The sequence below is a fragment of the Haemaphysalis longicornis genome, unplaced genomic scaffold (genome assembly GCF_048455015.1).
Source record: "Haemaphysalis longicornis isolate Haplotype H1 unplaced genomic scaffold, Haemaphysalis longicornis Haplotype H1 scaffold_8, whole genome shotgun sequence".
Taxonomy (NCBI): domain Eukaryota; kingdom Metazoa; phylum Arthropoda; class Arachnida; order Ixodida; family Ixodidae; genus Haemaphysalis; species Haemaphysalis longicornis.
Genome location: NW_027526445.1, coordinates 175,145,737 through 175,152,239, shown reverse-complemented (window position 1 = coordinate 175,152,239; position 6,503 = coordinate 175,145,737).

Sequence of the window (6,503 nt, the reverse complement as noted above, 5' to 3'; positions counted from 1 at the left end):
TTCAAATCATAGAACGCCATCCCGAGTAGAATAGGATTTGTTCTTCGCGCCTGGAAGGGTTGAAAAGCAATAAAGAGCTACTTGGAATTCTTCTTCGGTTTCGATTCTTGTAATATATGCAGGTATACTATTTATTACGTTAGTTAGCGAGTAAATCATGCCTTCAACACTCTAATCATGTCATCATTGTTCGAGTTGAGAGTCTGTTCGTTATGATAACGATATAATTACGATAGAAATTGGGAGCACAAAAGCCGCCTTCGAGTACTGTGGACCACGTCGTTTAGGGCGCGATCACGGGGGCGTAGCACTAACCTTCTCATTGTATTTGCATGTGAATAAGCAAAGCACGTTGCGGATATGCACCTTCTTGCACGCAGCCGTAATTAAAGCCAATTTGTGAAGTAGGGAATCTATGACATACAACATGAAGGAAGTATCCACACGACCTTTGTGAGCCTCCCAAACATCCCGAAACCTCCTAATAAGAAGTTGGTGACGGCGCAGAAAAATTAATGCGTTGGGAAGAAAAAAAGCAAGAAACATTAATCTGATACTAGACTACAACGAAAGAAACAGAAGAAAGCCGCTTTATTTCCTGCTGTGCGATGCGCGTGTAGAGGCCGCTGCTTGGTACGTAGCATTAAACTGTTGAGTCTTCATAGGAGCATCTCAAAAATACTGCAGGGAAGCCTACGCATTTTGAATACTTATCGAGAAGCCCTGATCGCTGATCCTCGCGAATAAGCAAGAAAGGACGAGTTACACACGATCTTCTGACCGATACTCTGAAGAAAGATGTTCTCTATCTCTTCGTGTGTTGCAAACTTGTGGGGGATACAGCTTCAAATTACTCAGATGCGTCAGAAGCTGGCAAAATAACTTAGTCGCTAGAAATACGCTTTTTAACGCACTACAGCAACGAAGCTGGTGATTTCTAGCCCAGGCACTGCTGCCTCTCACAAGCGGAGTGTAGCAGACGACAGCGGCGCGAGTCCCTAAGCCGACGTCAGAGCCAGGGGGCGCCACTCAAACATCTCACCGCCAATACTTTTATCTCGTGAACCACGCATCGGTATACATTTAGATCGTGCGTAGATGCGTTTGATTAGTGCGCGAAATATCGTTGCATGGGACCCTTTTTCGATTGCGATTTTAGTCATTGAAGGTTTGACGAGTAGTTGGACACACCCTAAGCGAAGGTTGAACAAGTTCTCGCCTCATCTCTTCCCTCAGCTTTCTTTAGAAAGGGATGACAAAGTTTTTTTTTTTCATTAAAGGCTACTGTTTTCGTGGGGGCTTTGTTCCTGCACTAGCCTGTATAAATGATGGAACTAAGGACTATCATTGCCTAACCAGAAAAAACGCGATTAATTACGAGCAATTATTCGCAACTTCTTCGAAGATAGAAATTCGGTGGATGGGGACAGTTTGTGCGCTACTTCTGCTACTTTTTGTGTATATCAAACGGGGCCCTTCAGCAATTCTGGGTAGGTGTTTTATGTCAAGCACCGTATTGAAGATATCGCATTTAGTTGCCGAAATGCGCCCTTTTGGACTGTTTCATCATTGAAACCCTAACACTCATGCCGGACGTAAATATGTTAGCGGAAAAATTAGGCCCATCTGTTTCCCGCCAGCTTGCGACAACGCGATAACTTTAACAGTACACATGCCTTAATATCAACGATCGCCCGAGTATCATCATGCCGCACAAACCTTCAGTAACAACTCAATTATTGCAGCTTTTTTTTTCTGCTCCTCCTTCAGTCAATACAAGAATTGAACGGGAATGGTCGTTCATTCCTATGAGTGTAATTATTCGACAAGTCCGAATTCTTGCAACAAATAAATACCACAGCTTCCCTTTAAATCACATTGCTCTCGAAAAACAAATAATTATTTATTTACCATGATGATCATTTAACGCAACTAGGATTTATGGGTGCAACTCCTCGCTTATACTTCACCTGCGAGTGCCGCTTTCTTTGCCATGTTAGGATTCCGACCGCAAGATGCCGCCACTGGCGTCACCGCTTCCCGATGGTGCTATTTCAAGGGCAAAGGTTTAATAGTGTCGCACCATGGCGGCCATGGGAGCAGTTATAGTTGGTTTCAGCCAACGGGACCAACTGCTTCCATTCACTACTAGCCAGAGCCACTGTTATTTATTGATAGTGACGCTGGCTACTCAGTGAGCGGAAGCGGTTTGGCCGGTTGCGTAAAAATCAAGACAGTCTGCTCCCAGCTAGTACAGTAATCCTAGCTGGTCTCGTTTCTCGGCAGCAAGTGACCAGTTTGTCTTGATTTTACCCAACCGGACAAAGCGCTTCCACTCACTGACAAACAAGCGTCACTATCAATAATTAACAGTGATTCTGGCTAGTCAGTGAGCGGATGCATTTGGTCCCGTTGGGTGGAACCAACTATGACTGCTCCTATGGCGGCCATGATGCTATACTAATTAGTCCATTGCCGGCCTCAAGATTCCCATGCCCGCTTCGGCTCGACCTGAGGAAAATGGCTGTGAAAGTCCGTCTGCACTCCTTCATGGGCAACTAATGTAGCCTATACTGTTAATTGATTGATTTGATTGTGAGGTTTAACGCGCCGACGCAACGCAGGCGATGAGGCGCGCCGTAGTGGAGGACTCCGGATTAATTTTGACCACCTGGGGATCTTTAACGTGCGCCGAAATCTCGTACACACGGGCGTTTTTGCTTTTCGCCTCCATCAGAAAAGCGGCCGCCGCGGCCGGGAATCGAACCCGCGACCTCGTGCTCATAGCCTACTGTTAACGCGAAAGCCTTATATGTCCGATGGGTACGTAACTTTGAATGGTGCCGCCGTCGAAACGAACGGTACAGGAACACATGGCAATGAGCGAGCCGTAGCATGCCAGCCGGGTGTGAGACAATCAATAGATTACCAACTTAACCATTGATTACTGAGATAAGATTGATTAAGGTGAATTAAGGTAGATTATGATTGCTTAGGGTGGATTTAGATGGATTTACGTGCATGAACATCTACCGAGTCGAAATAAGATGGATGAATGATGGTAAAGAAGCGATGGTAGACTGTCGACAGGTGAACGGGCATATAAAAAGTCCCGTCACGGCAGTACGCCAGGCTTTCGCCTTCAAAGCCCCTAAGCGCATTTTAGTGCCCCGGGAAATTTAATGATGACGGCCGGAATCGGGCGAGTAGATCAGCCGTTCCATCCCAGGATTTTCAAACCCACGTCGAATCTGCGCTAATTACGAGGCAATAAATTTCGGCCATCAAGACTCAATCCGCGTACAGACACGTGTAAGATTCACTGCTGTTCCAAAAATGCATTCGCAGTTGGGCGTACTTGCGTCCATTTGTCGATATGACTCGTTTATGTTAATGAAAAAAAAAAAACACGCTATGTGGCTCAGAGTTTGCGTCCGGACTTTCTACGCTGACGTAATCAGTCCGGTAATCACGTTCTGGTAATCACGCATGCAATCTCGCTCCGATTACTTACGGTGTAATCAAAGGAAATATTTGTCGAACCGCGATGAGGCATGATGACCCACTCGTAACAAACGCGAGGCGTGTAATAACGAGACAACAGCGCTTGTCTGGAAAGTGAGTAGACAGTAATTAGATTGATCAGTCATTTAATAGACTTAGTACTGTGCGTGTTAGTTTTGGTGCGGCAAAAATGCTAGAACTTACTGGCCCGCCATGTGAAGTCGCTAATGATTTCATATAGCATTGTTCCGAAGAATTTGGTGTTCTAGTGCTGCTGCGCCATTTAGGAAAAAAAATGCAAACCGAATGCGGAGTTCTTCACTGCAAGTGGCAGATTCTATCCGTGAAATTTTGTGCCAGCGTAAACAGATATGTACCGTAATTACCAGATTCTAACACACCCCCGATTCTAACGCGCACCCGATTTTCCTGACAAAAAACCGAAAAAACTTGCACCTCCGATTGTAACGCACACGGAACGAATGCGAGAGAAACGGGTGATTTATTTCCCGAAGTAATCTCAATCATCTCACTCCTCGTCGCTCTCCGCTGACCACAACATCTCGTCCTCGGTGCCGTCAAGCACGTTCGCGATGCCACACTTCTGAACTAACGTTCAACCATGGTTGATGGGATCGTGGCCCACACCTCACACGCCCATCCCGCGAGCTTCTCCAGAAGCGCACGCTTCAGCCGACCGCTCGTTTTGAACGCGTGAGAGCCGCTGCTGCCATTGCTGTTATCAAGCGCGCAAGTGGAACGATTTGACGATTTGTTTGAACGCCGATAGAAAAGCCTGGGCGCCTATGCTTCCTGCGTCCGAAAAATCGTTGCTAAAAGCTTTAGCGCCATCTTGACATGGTGATGGCGATGGGTGGGACGAAATTTCCGCTGTTTCGGTTTCGTATCCGATTCTAACGCGCATGCGATTTTTCGACCTATTTTTCCGGAAAAAAGTGCGCGTTAGAATCGGGTAAGTACGGTATTCAAACATCTCGTCATAAGGACACGATTCATGGCAGTAAAAGCGAAGGCTGAAATTGATGCACACCTTTGATTATAATGCCGTCCTGAACAACCACAGATGATCTGGCACTCAGTATGTACAGCTGCATTTGATAGATGATTTTCAGGTTATCAAGGTTGTAATTAAGCGTGGGGGCCACGTATCTGCATGGTTGCTGCAAGTTACGTCACAGGACGACGGCGTTTCTGCCTCCCCTACTACGTGACATCCCCACGCCTGCTTCTCTACCCTCAAACCCCCTTCTCCCCATTCGCCGTTCCCTCCCCCCTGCCCTTTACGGCCTCCTCCTCCCTTCCCGCCGCGTCTTCCACATTTAAACGCTCCTGTACCCAGCATGTCACCTCCCTTCCACCTCCCTGCGACCCGCCTCCTTCTCTCAAGTTCCTGTTTTATTACGGGCCCTCATCCCTGCCACACCCCATCTCTTTCCACGTCGTTCTGCCTACCCCGCCCCTATCATCCACTTCGCTACCAGTGGTCCCACATGCTCCACTTCTCTTTACCCCTCTCTTTTTACCCGCTCCTCACCCTCTCACTACCTCTTTACTCCCTTCTGCCTAACCTACTTGCTCCGCTTCCCTTCCCTATCCCCGATCCGTCCTCACTTTTCTTCCCCCGCTCCCGAGCCGCTAAAATCATTTGTCACTTTCTCACACCTCCTTCCACTCCTCCCACTACCTTCACCCGCTCTCAAGTTCTCACTTCTTCCTCGTCCCCTCATAATGTTCTGCTTCCTCTTCAAACTCCGCCTCCTCCACTTCTCGCCATTCCCCTTCTACTCCTCCCTTCCCCTTCTTCTACAGTCCCCGTCTCTCCTCCTTTCCTTCCTCCCTTCCCTCTCCCTATCTAACGTTTTCTCCTCTTACTCGCCGCGCCACACTGTTGCCTAATTCCTTTGCCCACTGCCTTCGCCCATCCGCTCTTGTTGATCCCCTTCCCCTTCCCTATCCCTACCCAGCTCCCGTCCCTACCCTAGGTCACGTGCTGCAACCTGGGGTTACATGACGCACTCATGACACACAAGTAAACACGTGTAGGGCGCCAGTGAGTAACCTTTGGGCAATGGTATTTTGTGGGCCACAAGTTAGAGGTCAGTTGCCCACTTTTAGGCCACTTGAACCGCCGGTGCTCACGGGTTGGTCACTGGTTGGTCAAAAGTGGTTTGTAATTAGTGAGCCACAAACTTCCAGTAAGTTGGTGGTCAATAGGCAGCAGGTCAACGGGCAAACTTTTGGCTGCTCCAGGTGACAGACAGACAGACAGACAGACAGACAGACAGACAGACAGACAGACAGACAGACAGACAGACAGACAGGCAGACAGACAGACAGACAGACAGACAGACATACCAAAAGTATGGTGTTTACCCAGGCAGAGGAACGCTGCCATTCTTAATATAGGGGTTGTAGAGATGCCGCGAGTCCTGTGCACATCCTGCGTCGTGACAAGATGTCGCCTGACCGCGGCCGTGTCGTTCTTGGGAAGCCCCCGGTCTCCGCTCGTACAGGCTGTTTATTGCCATAGCAACCGCGCATCACTGGATCCGGCTGGTCCACAAAAGAGGCGTTGAACTCCACAAGCGCACTCCCAAGTTCCAAGCTTCGTACAATGATGGAACAGCGGGCGGCGTATGCGCAACGGGAACAAACTATCCAAGATTGCATGATGAACTGTGGCGTTACGCTTTCCGAAGTCCCAATACACGACACAAAACAAACAATACACTACACAATACACACACTACACAATACACAATACACTACACAATACACTACACAACAAAACAATACACGAAACAAAAAACAAAAAACCGCAGAACACTGCGCAAACAAGATGACATTGCATGCCAAAAAGGAAAAACCAACATGCGCCAAAATCAACTCACGAGCCCCTGAGATACATGATCTCTTTTGCATGAAGCATTACACTTGCTTGGCTAACGCACTTATCTTTCCTATCATCAATGTGGTAC